Below are 23,387 nucleotides of genomic sequence, written 5' to 3' on the forward strand. Positions count from 1 at the left end.
ATATACATGTACATGTACACACACACACACACACACACGCGCGCGCGCGCACACACACACAGAACTGGAAAACTAGCCAAAACATAACTCTAAGAAACATAAATTAGAAGTTTACACTTTTAATACTTATTTTTTGAATTTTCTATATTGACTATGTGCTACTTTTATAATTTAAAAGTGTTTCTTCTTAATCAATAAAATTATGATCTAACCACCAAGTCAATATCTCTTCTTTAAAATACGTGCAAACGTACCATGATTTATTCATCCAATGCCCTAATTATACACATGGATGATTTTTCCAGCTTTTTCCCGCTTCGAACAATGCTATAGTGAGAATCCTTGAATATACAGTCTTACACTCTGACGACTTCATTTCTTTAGGAGAGATTCTTAAAGGCAGAACTGACAGGTCAAAGAAGATGATTAGTTTTTACTTTAATCTACCAGATCACTTTCCAAAGAGAATATTTCACATTCCCAAGAGCAATTTATGAGAGCTATTTCCCCACATTCTTTTTACTTCTAGATGTTATGAGTCTTTTACATTTTTGCCAATATAATGCATGAAAATGAGAGCTTGTTGCTACTTTGATTTGCATTTCCCTCACAACATGTGATGTTTGCATCTTTTCATTTGTGTATTGCACACCTGATTTCCTCTTTCATCTATTACCTGTTGATATTCTTTGTCCAGTTTAAAACTGGGTACTTATTTTTTCCTTATCAATTGTAGGGGTTTTAAAATATAGTAAGAACATTAGGACATTAACCCCTTGACTGTTACATGTATTACAAATATTTTCTCCCTACATGATTTGCTTTCAACTTTTGCCTATTTTATTTTTCCAAGAAAATGTCTTTATTTTTTATATGGCTAAATTTGTCAATCTTCTTGGCTTCTAGATTTCTTACGTTGTTTAGAAGTCTACCTCAATACACACACACAGCCCCCCAAGGTTATACAAAGGATGTCCTAAGTTGCCTTCTAATATTTTTAATATTTTGCACTTAGTACTTTAAATTTTCTTTTATTTTTATATAATAGTCTTTATATTTGGTGCACAGCAAGCATCCACGCAGATAGGAGGAGTGGGAATCATTTTCTTACTTACTTATTTATTTATTTATTTTTATTTATTGGCTGTGTTGGGTCTTCATTGCTGCACGTGGGTTTTCTCCAGTTGTGGCGAGCGGGGGGCTATGCTTCATTGCAGTGCTTGGGCTTCTCACTGCGGTGGCTTCTCTTGTTGCAGAGCATGGACTCTAGGCATGCAGCTTTCTGTAGCTGTGGCACCAGGCTCAGTAGTTGTGGCTCGCGGGCTCTAGAGCACAGGCTCAGTAGTTGTGGTTCACGGGCCCAGTTGTTCCGCAGCATGTGGGATCCTCTCAGATCAGAGCTCGAACCCATGTCCCCTGCATTGGCAGGCAGACTCTTAACCACTGCACCACCAGGGAAGTCCCTTCTTACTAATTTAAAAGGCCAAATTCCCATAGGAATTTACAATTATTCCTGGACTCCCTATTATCATTTATCTATCTATTTTTGTGCTAATACCACAAAATTTTGATTAAGTAGCTTTATCATAAATTTTAATATCTGATAAGGCAATTTTCAAAACTGTCTTAGTGTTTCAAGAACACATTCTTCTACACGAACTTTAAAATCAGTTATATCCATATGTTAAGTAAAAAATGTCAAGCTGTGGAACAGCATATATAGTATGATCTTATGGCCTAAAAAATAGGAAACACTAGGATGGGAAAAGAGAGTGGAGGAGTGATGTACATCTGCATCAAACCAAGCTGTCAATACCAGTTACTTCAGAAGAATGGAATTAGGTGTAGAGATTGGCCTTCTCCACCCGGTTGTTGCGTTGCTTTGTGGTTTGGCTGTTACAGGTATGCTAGTTTCAGAGAAAAACCCAATTAAATATTTTAAATAAATAAACTATAATTTCATTATTAGAGCTGGAAGAGACCTGAGAATGTATCTCTTCCAACTCCTACCCAAACAGGAATCTCCTTGGCAATATCTCTGCCAGACAGTCTTTTATACTGTTTGAAAACATCCAGAGACAGGGAGTTCTCTTATTTTTGCTCTGCTGCCTGCTTTATCATTGGAGAGCTGTAATGTTGGAAGGCTCTTTCTTACATTTGTTTAAAATATGTCAGCCTCTAGTATCCACTCAGGTCCTGCGCCTGTCTTCTGGAGCAACATAGTATAAAGAGGATTTTTTCTTTGGTCCCCTAAGCATTTAATTGTTCCACAATCAACTAAGTCAATCCTTCAACTGCACTATTATCATTGTTAGTGGTGGTGTTGTTATACACATTTTTAGAGTGTATCTTGTATTAAGCACTGTGTAATTAACCATTTTACATGGATTTACTTATTTAATTCTCACAGTAACCCAGAGATGTGGCTATTGTTACTACCTCCATTTTATGGAGGAAGAATGTAAACCCAAGAGGTTACTAATCTGCCTGAAATCATTTAGCTAGTAAATGATGGCACCAGGACTCAAATCTACATCTGGCTGGCTCCAAAGACTATATTCTAACTACAGCACTGCACTTTACTGCCCCTCTATTATAATAATATTATGGGGTTTTTATTTTAATGTAAACAATGCTACAATGAACATCTTTGGCTATGTCTCCTTTGCACATGTGCCAGAAGCAAAAACCCAGCTCACAGAATATGTACACTTTCAGTGTCATAAGAAACTACAAAATTGGCCTCTACAAAGTAGCTGACCAATTTATACTCTTAACCTTAACTTTCTATGCTTAATAAGGGCTCCCAATGCTACCCTGATCCTAATCCCTAGAACCTGTGAATGTTACCTTTATGGCAAAAGGGATTTTACACAAGTAATTAAGGTACAGGGGAGGTGAAGGGAGATTTGAGTACAGAAATTAAAGGAAAAATAAAATGTAATGATGAAAGCAGGGGAAGAAAGATGATGTGATGTGAGGAAGAGATGACAAGACAAGGAATGCAGGCAACTTCTACAAACTAGAAAAGACAAGGAAATAGTTTCCCCTAAATTCTCCAGAAGGAACCAGACCTGACAATACTTTGGTTTTAGCCCCTTAAAACTGTTTTTGGATTTTGGGCCTCAGAATTATAAGTGAATAAATTTGTGTTGATTTAGGCTACCAAGTTTGCAATAATTTGTCATGGCAGCCATAGGAAACTGATATAATTTTTAAGACCATTTAAAAAAAATGATGAATGCACTGAATTTTATTTATTCCTTTTTTCTATATCCAATGAGATAGATTTTATCTTTTTTGCTTTGTTAAAATTTTTAATTACATTGATCTTTTTTCAACATCAAATAATCCTTAAATTTCTGGGAAAAATCATACTTAGTCATGATGTATTTTTAAAATATATTGTGGAGTTCACTTTGATAATAGTTTGCTTCTAGTTTTTGTATTGATGTAGGAGTGTCCCCTCATTTTCTCCTTTTTACTTTGCAGTCTACTGGGGAGAGATATATATATAATGGGGAGAGATAGAATAATGGAATAAAACTATTTCTTTAACAGAATATAGAAGGAACATCAAGAACAGAACAGAACAAATAACCATGCAAGGCACATATTTCCTGTCTGGCCACAATTTCTGACGCCCTCTGTCCTTGGACCTTTATAAGACTGACTCCATCGGCCATGTTCCATCTAGGCAATCTGCTAGTTTCAGGCAGGTTTCTCTGTCTTCCTTCAGAACTTGGAGCACATAGTCAGTTGTTCAAAAGGGACCACCTGTCACCTAAGAGCCTTCATCTTTAGTTTGCCATTTTATCCCCAATCCCTAGAACTGGGTACCTTCCCCTCGTCACTCCCCTTATATAAAGGTGCCTTCTACTCATCATCTTCCCAAATGAAAATGTCTTCAACACATTCCTCCCAAATAAAGCTGTCATCTACTCATTGCCCCTCCTCCCAAATAAAGGCTTCAAAACTTTAAGAATCCAAGCTGTGCTATAAGTTCACAGGACTGTACATCTATAGAACAAAGGCTTAGTAGTTGTTAATTGTTCAAGTTGGGCTTTTTGTCACTATTCTTGTTGTTACTGTTGTTAACATAACTTCCCAACTCACATCTCATCTTCCACAGTGATGACTCCAATCCTATATTCTCCCCAATCCTACCCTTACTCTCAGAAAATCAACATGCATGGTAGTTGTACTCATAATGACTCCATTATTTTTCTTTTCCCCAAGACCACAGCTTTTTCTCTCTTCAACTTGTCATCTACAACAAAAGTCCTGTCTCCTTCAGGACTAGTGTTTTCAAAGTTATATTATAACTCATATAAGAAACATATCCTCTCTGGAGGCAATTTAGCATTATACATAAAAGATGTAAATATATTTACCTACCCAAACTATTTCTAAGAATTTACCCTAAGGAAATAATTGGAAAGATCTGAACACAAAGGATGTTCATGGCAACATTATTTGTAAATTAAAAAAATTAAAAACAGCCTATATCAATAAAGGAATGACTAAATAAATTTCAATATGTCTGTGTAATGGAATACTATATAGTCATTAAAATTGATGAAACAGACTAAAATTGAATAATATTAGTGTCCATGACATGAATAAATGTCCATGACACCTTACTGATTGAAAAGGAATACTGCAGAGAAGCATGTATAATATGATTTAATTTAGGTAGAAATTTTGTGTATATGGTTATATATATATATATATATATATATATACACACACACACACATATATATATACACACACACTATATATATATATATATATATATATATATATATATATATATATATATATATATATATATGAGATGAGATTTGGAGTGATTTTTTCTTTATGTTTTATATCTTATATTTATTTGTTTATGTACTGTATGTGTGTGTGTTGGTGTGTGTGTGTGTATGTACACAAGGTTTCAGTTGATAATGGACAGCATTTAGTAAAAATATTTTGGCAACCAAATACTTTATCAAACACCACTCTAAAGCATAGGACTGGCCATAAGAGGTGAAACTGGTCTAGTTAGACCAATTGGATAAAGGGCCTAAGACGTCTGGATAGATACACTGTCGGAAAACCTCTATTTTCAATGTGTTCCTTCTATGTAAAATTTGTATATTTTTCCAAGGTTCAGCTTGATGTGGCTTTCACATGATCCCTCCAGAAATAAACAGACAAGGTTTTAGTGACTGTGTCAAAGCATGTCATCTGTTAACTTATAAATGTTAATATTGACAATTGACAGGTAGGTAGGAACTGCTTATAAGAATTATAGGCATTTCTGAGTATATATTTACTGAATCTTTTAGAAATTAAACTTAGAATTTGTGCCAAGTGCAATGTTAAACACACTATTTTGAACTTAATGTGGTACATAACCATGTTTATAAGAATTGTATTCATTTCTGAGACATTTTGTTACCCCAGTCAAAGACTTTTTATGTGTTTTGGCACATGTATTTATTTAATCAAAGGCTTAAAAGTTTTAAGAAGTATAAAAATGGCTGAACCATGTGAAGGAATTCTGAGAAGGCATGGATGAAATGCTAATGAAACACTGGAGAAGAGGTCCAATAAATACTGGGACTAATGCAAAATTCTAGGATAAAGACAGAGAAAGGACATTTAAGGAAGAGAACACTTGGAAAGCAGTAGAGGAAAAAAAACACAGAAGCAATCTAATAGGAATACCACATGCAAATAATTAAGCTGGAGAAGTACTTCAAAGAAAATATATAGCTTAAAATAGCAAGGCAATGCAGATATTGTCAACTAGATTTAAACACAGAATAAATACAATCATATTTTGTTAATAACTATTAAGAGCTGATAGACTAGAATACATTATATCGAGTATGGCTAGTTTTCAACAATGTGAGATGATCACGCGCTACTGCTTATCAATTTGAGGGTTACAAATTGCCTCATCAAGCTGAGGGCTGGACACTGGGGAGCAGATGCACCAGTCCCTAGTGACAGGTGGAGTCCCAACAACGTTGGAACAGCCCTGGGGCTGAGTGGAGGTGAGAAACTGGCTCAGGGAGATTTGGGCTGTACCTGGGTTCCACAACCAGCAAGTGACTGAGGCATCACTTCATCCACTTCTGCTGCTCTCTAAAGTGTTGGGTGCCTGACACAGTTCCCCAACCAGGGGTCAAACTCATGCCCACTGCAGTGGAGGCGCAGAGCTTTAACCACTGGATTGCCAGGGAATTCCCCAGAATCTGCTTTTTACCAAGACTCTTCCCACCAAACAGCCATGTGGCTGACAACGTTTTGGTGCTCCAGCCGGGTGTCAGCCCTAAGCCTCTAAGGTGGGAGAACCGAGTTCAGGACACTGGACTACCAGAAACCTCCCGGCCCAACATAATATCAATTGGCAAGAGCTCTCCCAGAGATCTCCATCTCAAAGCTAAGACCCAGCTCCACTCAACCACCAGAAAGCTCCAGTGCTGGACACCCTATGCCAAACAACTAGCAAGACAGGAACACAACCCCACCCATTAGCAGAGAGGATGCCTAAAACCACAATAAGTTCACAGACACCCCAAAACTCACCACCGCACGTGGTCCTGCCCACCAGAAAGACAAGATCCAGCCTCATCCATCAGAACAAAGGCAGCAGTCCCCTCCACTAGGAAGCCTACACAACCCTCTGAACCAACATTACCCACTGGGAGCAGACACCAAAAACAACAGGAACTATGAACCTGCAGCCTGCAAAAAGGGGACCCCAAACACAGTAAGTTAAGCAAAATGAGAAGACTGAGAAATACGCAGCAGATGAAGGAACAAGGTAAAAACCCACCAGACCAAACAAATGAAGAGAAAATAGGCAGTCTACCTGAAAATGAATTCAGAGTAATGATAGTAAAGATGATCCAAAATCTTGGAAATAGAATGGAGAAAATACAAGAAATGTTTAACTAGGACCTAGAAGAACTAAAGAGCAAACAAACAATGATGAACAACACAATAAATGAAATTAAAAATTCTCTAGAAGGAATCAATAGCAGAATAACTGAGGCAGAAGAACAGATAAATGACCTGGAAGATTAAATACTGGAAATAACTACAACAGAGCAGAATAAAGAAAAGAGAATGAAAAGAATTGAGGACAGTCTCAGAGACCTCTGGGACAACATTAAACGAACCAACATTCGAATTATAGGGATCCCAGAAGAAGAGAAAAAGAAAGGGACTGAGAAAATATTTGAAGAGATTATAGTTGAAAACTTCCCTAATATGGGAAAGGAAATAGTCAATCAAGTCCAGGAAGTTCAAGAGACCCATAAAGGAAAAATCCAAGGAGAAACACACTGAGACACACAATAATCAAACTATCAAAAATTAAATACAAAGAAAAAATATTAAAAGCAGCCAGGGAAAAGCAACCAATAACATACAAGGGAATCTCCGTGAGGTTATCAGCTGATCTTTCAGCACAAATTATGAAATCCAGAAGGAGTGGCAGGACATATTTAAAGTGATGAAAGGGGAAAACCTACAAACAAGATTACTCTACCCAGCAAGGATCTCATTCAGATTCAATGGAGAAATTAAAACCTTTATACACAAGCAAAAGCTAAGAGAACTCAGCACCACCAAACCAGCTTTAAAACAAATGCTAAAGGAACTTTCCTAGGGAGGAAACACAAGATTAGGAAAAGACCTACAATAACAAACCCAAAACAATTAAGAAAATTATAATAGGAACACACATATCAATAATTACCTTAAATGTAAATGGATTAAATGCTCCAACAAAAAGACATAGACTGGCTGAATGGATAGAGAAACAAGACCTGTATGCTGTCTACAAGTGACCCACTTCAGAATTAGGGACACATACAGACTGAAAGTGAGGGGATGGGAAAATATTCTATGCAAATGGAAATCAAAAGAAAGCTGGACTAGCAATTCACATATCAAACAAAATAGACTTTAAAATAAAGACTAATACAAGAGACAAAGGAGGACACAACATAATGATCAAGGGATCAATCCAAGAAGAAGATATAACAATTGTAAATATTTATGCACCCAACATAGTAGCACCACAATACAAAAGACAAATGTTAACAGCCATAAAAGGGGAAATCACCAGTAACACAGTCATAGTAAGGGACTTTAACACCCCACTTTCACCAATGGACAGATCAATCAAAATTAAAATAAATAAGGAAACACAAGCTTTAAATGATACATTAAACAAGATGGACTTAATTGATATTTACAGGACATTCCATCCAAAAACAACAGAATACACTTTCTTCTCAAGTGCTCATGGAACATTCTCCAGTATAGATCATATCTTGGTTCACAAATCAAGCCTTGGTAAATTTAAGAATTCTGAAATTGTATTAAGCCTCTTTTCTGACCACAATGCTATGAGACTAGATATCAATTACAGGGAAAAAAACTGTAAAAAATCCAAACACATGGAGGCTAAACAATATGCTACTAAATAGCCAAGAGATCACTGAAGAAATCAAGGAGGAAATCAAAAAACACCTAGAAACAAATAACAATGAAAACACAATGACCCAAACCCTATGGGATGCAGCAAAAGCAGTTCTAAGAGGGAAGTTTATAGCAGTACAACCCACCTCAAGACATAAGAAACATCACAAATAAACTACCTAACCTTACACCTAAAGCAATTAGAGAAAGAAGAACAAAACAAACCCCAAAGTTAGCAGAAGGAAAGAAACCATAAAGATCAGATCAGAAATAAATGAAAAAGAAATGAAGGAAACAATAGCAAAGATCAATAAAACTAAAAGCTGGTTCTTTGAGAAGATAAACAAAATTGATAAACCATTAGCCAGACTCATCAAGAAAAAGGGAGAAGACTAAAATCAACAGAATTAGAAATGAAAAAGGAGAAGTAACAGCTGACCCTGCAGAAATACAAAGGATCATGAGAGATCACTACAAGCAGCTATATGCCAATAAAATGGATAACCTGGAAGAAATGGACAAATTCTTAGAAATGCACAAACTACCAAGACTGAATCAGGAAGAAATAGAAAATATGAACAGACCAGTCACAAACACTGAAATTGAAACTGTGATTAAAAATCTTCCAAAAAACAAAAGCCCAGGACCAGATGGCTTCACAGGCGAATTCTATCAAACATTTAGAGAAGAGCTAACACCTATCCTTCTCAAACTCTTCCAGAATATAGCAGAGGGAGGAACACTCCCAAACTCATTCTAGGAGGCCACCATCACGCTGATACCAAAACCAAAGGTGTCACAAAAAAAGAAAAATACAGGCCAATATTACTGATGAACATAGATGTGAAAATCCTCAACAAAATGCTAGCAAACAGAATCCAGCAGCACATTAAAAGAATCATACAGCATGATCAAGTGGAGTTTATCCCAGGAATGCAAGGATTCCTCAATATATGCAAATCAATGTGATACATCATATTAACAAATTGAAGGAGAAAAACCATATGATAATCTCAATAGATACAGAAAAAGCTTTCAACAAAATTCAACACCTATTTATGATAAAAACCCTCCAGAAAGTAGGATAGAGGGAACTTACCTCAATATAATAAAGGCTATATATGACAAACCCACAGTCAATATCATTCTCAATGGTGAAAAACTGAAACCATTTCCCCTAATATCAGGAAGAAAACAAGGTTGTCAACTCTCACCACTATTATTCAACATAATCTTGGAAGTTTTAGCCACAGCAATCAGAGAAGAAAAAGAAATAAAAGGAATCCAAATCAGAAAAGAAGAAGTAAAACTGTCACTGTTTGCAGATGACATGATACTATACATAAAGAATCCTAAAGATGCAACCAGAAAACTACTAAAGCTAATCAGTGAATTTGGTAAAGTAGCAGGATACAAAATTAATGCACAGAAATCTCTGGCATTCCTATATACTAACGATGAAAAATCTGAAAGTGAAATCAAGAAAACACTCCCATTTACCATATATCCTGTATTACTATATACTAATGATGAAAAATCTAAAAGAGAAATTAAGGAAACACTCCCACTTACCATTGCAACAAAAGGAATAAACTACCTAAGGAGAATAAAGACCTATATGCAGAAAACTATAAGACCCTGAAGAAAGAAATTAAAGATGATACAAGCAGATGGAGAGATATACCATGTTCTTGGACTGGAAGAATCAACATTGTGAAAAGGACTCTACTACCCAAAGCAATCTACAAATTCAGTGCAAGCCCTATCAAACTACCAATGGCATTTTTCACAGAACTAGAGCAAAAAATTTCACAATTTGTATGGAAACACAAAAGACCCCGAAAAACTAAAGCAATTGTGAGAAAGAAAAATGGAGTTGGAGGAATCAGCTCCCTGACTTTGGACTATACTACAAAGCTATAGTAATATAGACGTATGGTACTGGCAGAAAAACAGAAATATAGATCAATGGAACAGGATAGAAAGCCCAGAGACAAACCAAAACTTATATGGTCACATTATCTTTGATAAAGGAGGTAAGAATATACAACAGAGAAAGAGACAGCCTGTTCAATAAGTGGTGCTGGGAAAACTGGACAGCTACATGGAAAAGAATGAAATTAGAACAACTCCCTAACACCATACACAAAAAATAAACTCAAAATGGATTAAAGACCTAAATGTAAGGCCAGACACTGTAAAACTCTTAGAGTAAAACAGAGGCAGAATACTCTATGACATAAATCACAGCAAGACCCTTTCTGACCCACCTCCTAGAGAAATGGGAATAAAAATAAACAAATGGGACCCTAATGAAACATAAAGGCTTTTGCACAGCAAAGGAAACCATAAACAAGAAGAAAAGACAACCTTAGAATGGGAGAAAATATTTGCAAATGAAGCAACTGACAAAGGATTAATCTCCAAAATATACAAGCACTCATGCGGCTCACTATCAAAAAAACAAACAACCCAATCCAAAAATGGGCAGAAGATCTAAATAGACATTTCTCTAAAGAAGATATACAGAATGCCAACAAACACATGAAAGGATGCTCAACATCACTAATCATTAGAGAAATGCAAATAAAAACTACAATGAGGTGCCACCTCACACCATTCAGAACGGCCATCATCAGAAACTCTACAAACAATAAATGCTAGAGAGGGTGTGGAGGAAAGGGAACCGTCTTGCACTGTTGGTGGGAATGTAAATTGATACAGCCACTATGGGGAACAGTATGGAGGTTCCTTATAAAATTAAAAATAGAACTACCATATGACCCAGCAATCCCACTACTGGGCATATACCCTTAGAAAATCATAATTCAAAAAGAGTCATGTACCACAACGTCATTGCAGCATTATTTACAATAGCCAGAACATGGAAGCAACCGAAGTGTCCATCAATAGATGAATGGATAAAGATGTGGCACATATATACAATGGAATATTACTCAGCCATAAAAAGAAACGAAATTGAGATATCTGTAGTGAGGTGGATGGACCTAGAATCTGTCATACAGGGTGAAGTAAGTCAGAAAGAGAAAAACAAATACCATATGCTAACACATATATATGGAATCTTAAAAAAAAAAAATTGGTTCTGAAGAACCTAGGGGCAGGACAGGAATAAAGATGCAGACATAGAGAATGGACTTGAGGACAGGGGTAGGGGGAAGGGTGAGTTGGGACAAAGTGAAAGAGTGGCATGGACATATATACACTACCAAATGTAAAATAGATAGGTAGTGGGAAGTGGCCGTATAGCACAGGGAGATCAGCTCGGTGCTTTGTGACCACCTAGAGGGGTGGGATAGGGAGGGTGGGAGAGAGACGCCAGAGGGAGGAGATATGGGGATATATGTATACATATATCTGATTCACTTTGCTATACAGCAGAAACTAACACAACAATGTAAAGCAATTATACTCCAATAAAGATGTTAAAAAATAATAAATTGCGTCACCTATATTAGTAAATTCTTATGCCAGCTCAGCTGATGTGATGGTGTCTTCCAGTGCATTAAGAGAGTGGAACTGAGGCACTGACCCAGTCACATAGCGTACTAACAGCAAGCCTGGAAGCAGACCAAAATTATAGCCCATGAAGTTCAATCCTAAATACTTTTGGATCGACTTCACCAAACCATTCCCTTGAGATGTTAAGATTGATCGCCCCTGCGTGAAGTTGCCAACTTTTCACTGTTACTTTTATTCATGCAACCCTACGTGCTGCAGAAACTCAAGTTTGAAATGGTCCCTGGCTTTGCCTACTAGCCCACAGGAGCAATTCAGTGCTGGAAACTGACACCTTCATCCATTTCCTTATTTGATTTATTCAGGCTCTGTGGGAAACTCACGTGCCTCTCTCTGTGCCTGGAAAGCCAGCCTGATGACCGGACTTATTGGAGGCCAGAACCCTGATGCTCATGGCCCTTCCCTCCTCTGGTGCAGCCCACGTCATTGTCTCTCAAGGATACTTTTGAGTTGACTCTGTCAAAAGAAAATGCTCCAACAGGAAATGAATGACTGGAAATGTTCCTTACAAGACTGCAATTTTTTTTTTTTTTAAATAAAGTTTGTACATCATTCAAGAGCTAGCAGGATAACCTCAAGTATACCATCAGCTAAGTCCAATCTTCAACCTAGAAGTACTATGTCAACTGTTGTTTGCATGGGGCTGAGAGACATCACTCTGTAAAAAGAGAGCTGAGAAAGGTAAAGGTTCCCACAGACATATGATTCAGAAGAGAAGGCTCTCTCCCTTTTAATTTCACTATGTATATGTATAGGTATATACATACGTATATGTATATAATTTCATATATGTATATATAATTTCAGCAAAATTGAAAATGGATTGAGGCAATAAAAGAAGAAGATCATGAGAACTGGACCCATGATAAAAGTTATTATTAATGCAAGGGAAATAATTACAGTTAGCAGGAATCTTATGTGTGAAAGATAGGAGGAAAACTGTAAGAATAAGGAGAGAGCAAAGACAGAGAAAACATGGAATGCTTACATCATAAATGTGTATATAAGAGAGAGATTTGGAGACAGAGACCCAGAGAATGAGATGCATAAGAGAGTGAGCCTGACTTGCAGAGGCAATTTTTTCTAGAGGTTTACCTGAGTGAAACAATGAAGCAATTCTCCAGCCCTACTCCTTAAGCTAATTAGGAGCTGAAGATGAGAACAGGACTGGAAACCAAGAGTACAGAATGTACCACAGCGTGAAGACAAGCTGTAGCTGCTGAACTGAAAAATTAGAGACTGGGAGGGGAGGTCTGAGAGGATTTGGGCACACATAGAGCAGAGGAAATTCCCTCAGGTCAAGGCACAGTGGACGTTATGGTGACTGACCTTAGATCTGAAGAAGACAGATGACCTGGGCTTCTGATTAGGCCATTTTCTTCTCAGTTGACAACGGACCAACTTGGCTTGATTGCAGGCTCAGCCCAGGCATTTTCCTGCTCATGGCAGTTTAAATTTTTGGCTCTGCATGAGGAAATGATTGGGGGACACAGTGGTTCTATCAACTTGTGCAGCTGGATCATGCTCACCCACTATCTCAAGGGCCCAAACCACCTAAACTGCTCCCTGACACCCTCTGGGTGTTTCCTTCACACTCAATCACATTGCTGAGTTGTTCCTGCAATGAATGGGGCCATGACAATGTCTGGCAATGACACACACTGCACAGTGCCAGAGTATCATTTGAAGAATGAGTTCAAGCTGCAGCCATATCCAGACAAAAGCATAAAGCCAAGAGCAGTACTTGATAAGGAACTCAAGGGCAACCGGAAGACAATTCCTTGTCCAAGAGAAGACAAGAGAGAAAAGAGAAGGAGACTTTTCTCAGCAGATTCTTCTGTTTCCATTCCACTATCTTTTATTTTTCCTCACCACTTGCCACAAACTTTTAATTCACCCTCACAGTTGTGTTTCCTTGAAATATTCCTTGTGAGACTTGTGAATTTGCTTTGAATTTTAATTGCATGCTGTTCCTCCTGGTTGGCTTATGTCCCTGGGTTTTGCTGTCCTTTGGGCATCTTTCTTACGTGAGTAGTTTACTGTCACCATAGGACTTTGTGACTTGTTCCTCTCATGAGCAACTCATTAAAAAATTTAACAATCAATACTAAGCCCAAGGTTCAATGCTGGATAGTAGCATTATTAATAGTTTGTATTTTTTCATTTGTCTTTGCTCCTGGTCTCGATTTGAACTGTGTGATTTTCAATCTGTAATCCATGTACATATGAGATACACATATATATGTGTGTGTATATATATAAATATATACATGTGTATATATATATATATATATATATATATGTAATTCTATAATGATGTGTTTTACCTGTTCTTCTTAAAAAATTCATTTATCTTTTAAAAAATAAGCCTAACATATATGGAAAGTACTGTATGCCCTTCTGAAGATGAATGAGAGCATTTTAAAAGGTTTTCTCAGTCTCTCTGTAAGCTCTTTCAGAAGGAGACTCTTAAATGAATTTTCCAGTCTTTCAAGAAGACAGGCAACAATTCCAACATCAGGAAACATCCTTTAGAATTCTAATACCTGCAGCAAGAATATCATGCTTCCCCAGATGGGCCTCCTACTAAGAATATGTTTCGGTTCCTGAAAAAGGCCCTTTAAGCCAAAGTAATTTAAGTACAATTTAATTTTTTCAAACAACGTAATAGAAGGGGTGAAGTTTCTGAAAAATTAACTAAAGAAGTTACCACATGTCACAGATAATAAACAATAAATTATTTTTCAGTAATTGTACAAAAGGCTCTCTTTTGAAACAAAGTTTGGTTTTTTTTAATCATACTTATAGTAGAAAATTGGAAACTAGGAAAGAAGGAAAGGAAATTTCCCATTAACTATAATCTAACTGATTCATTCATTTCAGTAGTCTTCATAATACAGAATCGATCACTGACAAATAGTATGTGGTCGAGCCAGATGACTCGCAAAAGTAACTGAAGTAAGCACTCAGTTGGATCTATCCATTAACTTCCCACAGAGTCAGGGCCTTCAGTTTGCTCCTACCTTCCAAATAATAGTACTGATAATAATAACACTGGTAATAATCATTATTATCAGTTCAGCTAACATTTATTGAGTAATTATCACATTAAGCCCTTAATTTAACACTGCACATACATCTGTTTCAATGTTCACACATGTTTTATGAGGGAGGCATGATTATCCTCCCCATTTTGCAGTTGAGAAAACTGAAGTAACAGCCCTAGGTTCCCACAGCTGTATGTGGTAGGTCCATCATGCATGGGGATCTGACTCCAAAGGCAGGTTTTACTACCACATCATGGATTTTCAAACTTTAGAAGACATAAAAATCACCTGGAGAACTTGTTCAAATGCCAGATTCTCCAGCTCCAGTTCCTGAGACTCTGATTCTGCAGGTCTGAGCTGGGGTGAGGAATCTGCATCTTAGAAGCATCCCAGGGGACTCTAATGGAAGTGGTACACCAGCCACACACTGCTAGTCTGCCTGCATCAATGCAGAAACCAGGAAATGCCTTCCAGTAGTTCTCTAGACTCGGATGTCTTTAACCACAGTAGTTCATAAGCTTTGGCGGCGGGGGGACGGATCCCAGACCCTCTGAGAATCCAATGAAAGCCAAAGACCATCTCTTAATCAAAATGCACCACAAATTTTTTTTGCATTCATTTTCAGGGAGTTAAAGCCGATCAACCCCAGAATAAGGGGCCCCTGTTGTATTCTCTCTTTACCTCTTTTTTTGTAGTGTCTCAACTCATTATTCCCATCTCTGAAATAAGGACATGCACCCTCCTGGCTGCCTGCTTTGCAGACTTTATGAGGATTGTTTTTTAATATACATAAGAGTTCTGAGATACAGAAATAGAAACACTATATGTAAACCTCATGCTCATAACACACAGAGAAATAGGGAAGGATAGATTTGAGTAGGAAACCGAGAAACTTAGAAACAAATAGAAAAGAGAAATTCAGCACAAGGTTAAGGAATTAACTAGCAAATAACCTAAGCATAATCAGAACCGTCATTTGCCATTCACTGAGTACATATTATGTGTCAGGAGACAGCGTGGCTTGTGTCTTTAAAGCATTTTTTCTAGTGCTCCCAAAAGCTTTCTGATGCTCACATCACCTTTATTTTACAAATGGGGAAACCCAAACCCTGAGAGATTACATAATTTTCCCAATACCAAACATCTAGTAAAGTTACTCAAACCCACGTCTATCTGTGTGCAAAGCCTGATTTCCATGATATAAGGATATAGCCAGAGCCCCTTTCCAGCCCATGGATTCCATACACAGACCAGGCAGGGGTTTTAAGGCAAGTCCTGGAACTGGAGAGCTGAGCTGCCACTTCACCTTCCTCCCGACCATCAATTAACCTCAGGCTTTAGTTACTAATATCAGTCAGTTGCCTTGTCCTCCCAATGGAAGCAAAACAACACAAGGCACTAGCAATGCTTAGGTTCTTGGTGGCAGGGCTGCCAAAGACAGATCTGCAGTGTTATAAAGGTTAACATCTTTCTGCTTGCTCTGTGGCAAGCTTCTACTATCAGAACCCTTGGGACCAGCTGCATGAGTCATACTTCTAGATGCTGTTCCAACTGGTAGGAAACAGCCTTTCCTTTAAACAAATTTCACTTTCAGAAAAGGCTTTAAAGCACATTACAGATAGGACCATGAAACATTTGGCTACACGTAAATCCTTCCACAGAAAAAAAATAAAAATTAAAACTAAAAAAAAAACCACCTCCTCATGTACCAGGAACATTAAAACTAAGTCCAGGAAAGTTTTAGCCAGAAGGGACGAAGAGATATCTGGCGGAAAAGAATGTTTTACTCTCACTCTGTTTCAAACCCACAGGGTTCTTTTGAAGAACCCTTTAAGAATAGGAATTAATAGCAAGAACAAAACAAAACAAAAAAGCGTTAACTGAGGCACTAAGCCCAGCAGGTAATCTGTTCTCCTTCTCCACAAGTCGCCCTACACTCCTCTCTTGCCTCAGCCCACCCTAATGTCTTTTCCTTAAGGCCACTTTTCACATCCTTCTTTGGTGGAATAAAGCTGTAATGCAAGCTTACCTCAGCACTAATAGATATTGCAAGGAACCACTTCAGCTTGACTCCTGTCTCTAGCCCTTCACCCCCCAACTCCTGTCAATAACACAGTCCTCTGCACCCAAAGTGACAGCTCTAAATGCACCAGCAATTTTTCGTACCATCCAATGAACCTTTCCCCATTAATTTTTTTTTAAGGGGACCTAGCTCCTTTAGCTATATCAGGCTATTCTTGGCTGGTTACTGGAGGAAACCTGTTACATCAGGCAGTTGCTTTTCTTGTTGTCAAAGGTAAGCTTTTCTGATCTGGTATAGGCCTGATTCCTCTATTTATTAACTAACCTCGTGACTTTCAACAAACTATCATACATCTCAGAACTTTTCTTTTTTTGCAATACCTTCCCTTAACTGTGATATAAGAGATCATGTTTTCAAAAACCATAATAAAGGACACAAACATAATGCTTTATTATAATGGTTATTGGTATTGCTTTTATATTATACATCATCTAGAGGTTTCTGAGACACCCAGGAACAAAGGCTCATTAACAACAGACAAGGCAATTCTCAGCTCAGGACCCTGGATAGATAAGTTAGTAGGCTCAACACTTTTCTGAACAAAACAGAATTTAACATGTAACAGATTCAATATTTTATTAAACATAATAAACCCCATAACCTTGGATTTCTAATTGCTTACCACTTACTAGAATACAGTGGACAAATGCACAATGGCTTAGAATTCAGGAACCAAAAGTAACACATCAGTGGTTTTTGTTTTTTTTTTTTCTTGCGTTATGCGGGCCTCTCACTGTTGTGGCCTCTCCCATTTGCGGAGCACAGGCTCCGGACGCGCAGGCTCAGCGGCCATGGCTCACGGGCCCAGCCGCTCCGCGGCATGTGGGATCTTCCCGAAACGGGGCACGAACCCGCGTCTCCTGCATCGGCAGGCGGACTCTCAAGCACTGCGCCACCAGGGAAGCCCACATCAGTGGTTTTGCAAATAATTGTCTAAAACCAAGCCAATAGCAATGGGGGAGGGCAACCCTCAGTAATATCTAACTCAGAAAGCTTGATTCAGCCCCTCAGTGGTCAGGGTTCCACTGCAGAGAAAAGAATTTAATCTGGCTAGTTTAAGCAGAACTGGGTTTATTACAGTGAGCTAAATGGTTTACAGGACATTGGGAGGGTTAACGAAACAAACTCTAGGTTCTTGTAGAAACAATTCCCAAGCCACACAGCAGAACCAGGCCACCTAGGTTGCTGCCTGCTGGTTGGGAAGCTGGTCTACAAACACACCCCCCTGCCAGGAGGAAGAGACTTCCTCATGCCCTGCCATCGCTGCTGGTTCCAGGACTCCACCAGAGGACCATGTGCACCGGCAATATGCGTGCCGAGTGACCCGCCTCTCAACACCCACTATACTAGAGGCTGCGCCCTGGAGCCTTTACAAACGAATAAGGCTACAGAGAAAACACAAGCTCCTTAATCCTCCCTGCCAGCAGGAGCAACACGTTTGCCTTTCAAATAAGAGAGTATCTAAGCCCCACCCAACAACTCAGGCTGCAAGGGTGCCTGGGAAATGTAGTTTTTTGCTTTTCAGGCCCTGCCATGTGTAGGAAGGCACAGTAAAAGGAGGTTGAAACAGATGCTGCATTACAACCCCTCATGCCCCACCACGTAAGTCAATGTTAAGAGACTCATCTTTTTCACAATCCCTTCTCCTCCCCACCCACCCACCAAGACTGCTGAGAGAGATGTAGGAAAACTAGGTGATAAATGTAGTAAGAATTTGGTTGTACAAATAGATGGCTCAGAGTTGGTACAGCTGTTCACACTAGGCTGCTTAGGGGGAGAGGTTACAACTAAGTTGAGGAAACTTTCTCTCCATTAGCCAGCAACATTTAAGAAAAAGTTCTGTTCCCCTTAGGACCCTCAGGGGACACAGGATTGCTTTCCTCCCACCGGTGGTCTGAGCTCATTATGCCACTCTGTTATATGCCCTACCCACAAGCCACTATAGGGTAACCTGGCATTATTTTAAATCTTCTCTTCTGAATGAAGCAATCAGATTACTCATCTGAGATTCACCTAATCCTATTAGGCAGAACTTCCAGACTCACCAAAGACTCTAACAGGAGAGAGCTCTACTAACAGAAAATTGTCTATTTGTTAATAAATATCTAGCCAAAATAGTCTTCTTTGTGCAATTAGAGTTGCTGTAGTGTTCTTGTTTGCATGTATTTTACAACAAGGTCTTTGTTCTCTGTCTCTGCTGTCTGCTGTATTTCAGCACCTTCTGTCAAGTGACCCTGAATTCCAAGATCCCATAACACACTGAACAAATTCCTGTTAGGTGCTATTATATGTCAAGTACAAGAGACACAGAAATAAATAAGACAGACGAGGTCCCTGCCCTGGTAGGGCTTATAGTCTAGTGACAAGTTCTAACAAGATGTTTAGCACAGAAAGCAACAACATTACAGTCCTGAAATCTGTGTAGAATTTCTGAGAATGAATCGCTCTGGAGTTACTCACCTTTGGATTTTGTTCCCACACGTGAAGTAGCTTTAGCTACACAATAAAATTTCTTCAGTGTTTGAATCTGGAAGAATATACCAATCAAGGTCAATATATAGGCCAAGTGTAGTATTCCAGGCCCCGGTGCTAATGCTGGACAGGTATTTCTGTTCTGAAGAAGGGAGCCTGGAGCTGATATGGGCCATAACTGAGATGTGGGGCTTCTGGTCAGGGTTCTGGTGTAGATGTGTATCAGCGGAGAAGCCTCATGAAACTTGATCTCAATGACAATTAACTGGCCACAGGTCACATTTCAGTTATCTTCCTGGAAAACAGGGATAACAAGCAAGCCAAACTAACTTAGCCATGGTTTTCTTTACTGTCTGAATAGCACCTGCTTCCATTTAGCTAAGGAAAAAAATCTTTTAAATTCAATTTCCCTCAAAATTCATGCAGGTTGAGAAGGTGTTAAACAAAAAAGGGGCAAGTTGTGCCCAAAAGATTTTAAAATAGTGCTCTAGAGATTTTACAAAATCCCTCAGGCTGTGAAATTCCCCTCATTCCCAGGTCAATTCCAGTTTGGTTTATATTTAAGCTGGAATTTGGAATGACATTTAATTCTATCAAAACAAGACAGACTAGTCACACTGGGCTTTCCTGGTTCCATATTGGAAAAGAATGGGCCTAATCCTTGTGAGCGGGACCTCATTCCCTCTCCTTTCAGCAGTCTTTTCTATGAGCCAGCAGTGCTAGGCATTAGAAATACTGAGGTGAGTAAGTTATGATCACTGCCTTCCAGAAAAATAGCCTTTACTTCACAAAAAGAGATCAAATATAGTTCCATCAAAGGCATAGGGCCCTATCTGACAGTGGTCACACATGAGCAGCCTATCTTGGGCATCAAGCAAGTGTGGAGATAAATGAAGACCAAGCAAATGAGAAGAGCAAAGGCTATGTATTCAGAGCTTGCTGTAGCAAGGTTGTCAGCCACAATCACTTGTGTTTCAGCAGAGACTCAAAGGCAGGCACAGGAATGGGAAAGCTTGATAGTGGGATAAAAGGAAGCCTTCAGGTATGCCCTGGCTGGAGGCTGTTGGCCTGAGAAAGCTGGAGGTGGTTTAACTAGAAGCGGGGCATCCGATGTGATTGGTCAGGATGCATGTTTGTCTTCCTTTAGTTGGTCCTAAGCTGGAAGTGGGGACAAAAATGTAGTTATTAATCAAGTCCTTGGTGCCAATTGCTTAGCTTCCTGTATTGTCACTAGAGATGTCAATCTGACTTCCTACAAGCCTGACATCTAGCAGGCTGGCTTTCTGGGCTATTTATCGTTGATAAGGGGTTGGTATCCTGGACTGGTTGCTGCAGGTTGTATGTCAGAGTTTTATTCTTACATATGGTCCAGCAATTGTCCATTTGTATATTAGGTCCCTCACAAGCTTAAGGTTCGATTGTGTCCTGGCCCTAGGACTCCATTTGACATTAACTCCCCCTTGTAGTATGAGCAGCTCTGGAACTTGCCACCTAGACCTCCTTAGTGTCTCCCAACATGCTCAACTTCTGGCCTTCATGACCTTCATACAAGGAGAATGCCTGACAGACTTCCTCCAGGCAAGCTCCTTCCTGCCTCTTTGCACTGACTCCACTCTCTGTAAGGTAAGGAGAACCAGCCTTGCCCACAAAAAGCAAGCAAATTATCTTATCTAAAACAGCAAGTCCTTGAATCATGCATGATCCTGTGGCAAGAGCCTGGTTTATCTTTAATGGTATTAACCATCTATGGGCTTAAGCACCCATGTGAAAGCATAATAGCAAGACTATATGCAAAACAGAAAACATAAACATTACTGAATGAAACAGCATTAAAAGAACAATAATGTACACCATCACATTGTAAATAATGTGTGTGTAAATTACAGAAGAAATACAAAGGATAGAAAAAAATAAGTTCTCTCTCAGTTGGAGAATTAACGGTGATTTAAATTTTTGTTTACTTGATTTCTTATTTTTTTTACAATTACATGCATTTCTTTGTGATATAATAAATAATAAAAGTTTTAACTTACTAAAAACCTAGAGTGCATTTGAAAAAGAGGACTCTCATAGCAGCACATCTGATTCATTAAATTATTAATAGCTGTCACTTCTGAGCACTTAGCACTTCTATGGTTATTATCCTCATAATAACTACGATGAATCTACAAGGTGAGTACTTCTATCACATTTTACAGATAAGGAAACCAAAGTGCAGAGAGTAGAAGCTGACAACCTGCTGGCTCTGTCAGACCCCTACATGGGGCTCTTAGCCACTATTCTGTTCTGCATCGCTTCTAGTACACATGCCCTTAAACTCTTCCTCATACCAGGTGTATGACCAAGTAAACTCACTTCCCATCTGTAAAATGGGGATGATAATTGTGCTTATCTCATATGGAGGGTTATAAGGACAAAGAGATCATGTACATACAGAGCTAACACAAGGCCCAATCCCTAGGAAGTTTTCAGTATGTGATTTTTGATGTAAGGACCACTGTTTTCAGGGTTTTATGAATGCTCCAGGAAGGGCTTTTACATTTAAGTTAAAAGAAACAGCAATGGGTTACAAGAACCATTGTAATGGAGATTTGTGAGGCAATTAGGCTTTGGAATAAATTAATATAGTTAAGAATGAGTGTGAAAGATTTTTTAAAAAATTTACTCTTGGGAGTATCTTCTTCATTGTTCAACATTTACCTATTTTAGTAATGAGTTATGGTTTATTTTGATAGAATAATAACATAGAACAAAGAAAATCTGAACCTTCCTCAGGTAATCTCACCTGTGGCTGAAGTCAGGTTGCTCTGGGCCTAACAGCTAGGTCATCACAAAACACTGGGAGGTCGCACACGCTGGCTTCCAGCTCTGACCCTGCTGTCTAATAAAGTCATCAGGGAGCCAGTAATCCATCTTGATGCCCATGCTAACCACAGAGGTTTTGGTCAAATTGACCAGGTTGGGGCCCTGGCAAAGGTATGACTTAAAAGTGTCCCAGGTAATTCAATATGCGGCCAGCTAAGAACTACCTGAACCTAAAATCACAAGGAAATAAGCAACTTCTTTGGAACTCATTTTGCAAATCTAAATTTAGGTGAAATGGTAACAGTCCCCACAGGCAAGTGATCTGTTTAAAAGCAGCTAACATGCATCTTATTTTCAACACATTTTCATTCATTTTATCTTTAAACTCCCCATTGATAGAAATAATATCTAATATTTTATTCAGCACTGATTATGTGCCAGGCACTATTCTAAGCACTTTTCATAGTGAAACAGATGACATAGGATTTGAACCAAAGGCGCTGCACAGCCAATCCTTATTTTCCACTTTCAATGGTACAAACGTTCTTAAATTTTAGAAGTGGTTTGGATGTTGCAAATGACTAACTTAAAATTTGTAAAGATGAAATAAACAAGTTTTTTCCACTTGACCCAGGCTTTGTACAAATAGGCAGTTTCTGCTTATGGCCTAAACTGTTTCATTTGTCTATTTGAGCCAATTGTCATAAAACCTCCCTCTCTGGAACAAGCAGATGCATTTAACAATAATGAGAGGGGCAAATCATTCTAACTCAAAAACTCTCATGGTTTTCACCCAGAGGCTGATTTACCATGAAGCGGGGCTCAAGGGGCTCATTTACACGTCCCTGTTGAAGGCCCAAGAAGAAACATAGCAATTTTTACTTGTAAATTTGTTTTATTTTTCCTAAAAAGGACTCCCCAAAATCATACAAGCTTTATGCTCCACC

Source organism: Lipotes vexillifer, unplaced genomic scaffold (genome assembly GCF_000442215.2).
Source record: "Lipotes vexillifer unplaced genomic scaffold, Lipotes_vexillifer_v1.1 scaffold470, whole genome shotgun sequence".
Classification (NCBI taxonomy): Eukaryota; Metazoa; Chordata; class Mammalia; order Artiodactyla; family Lipotidae; genus Lipotes; species Lipotes vexillifer.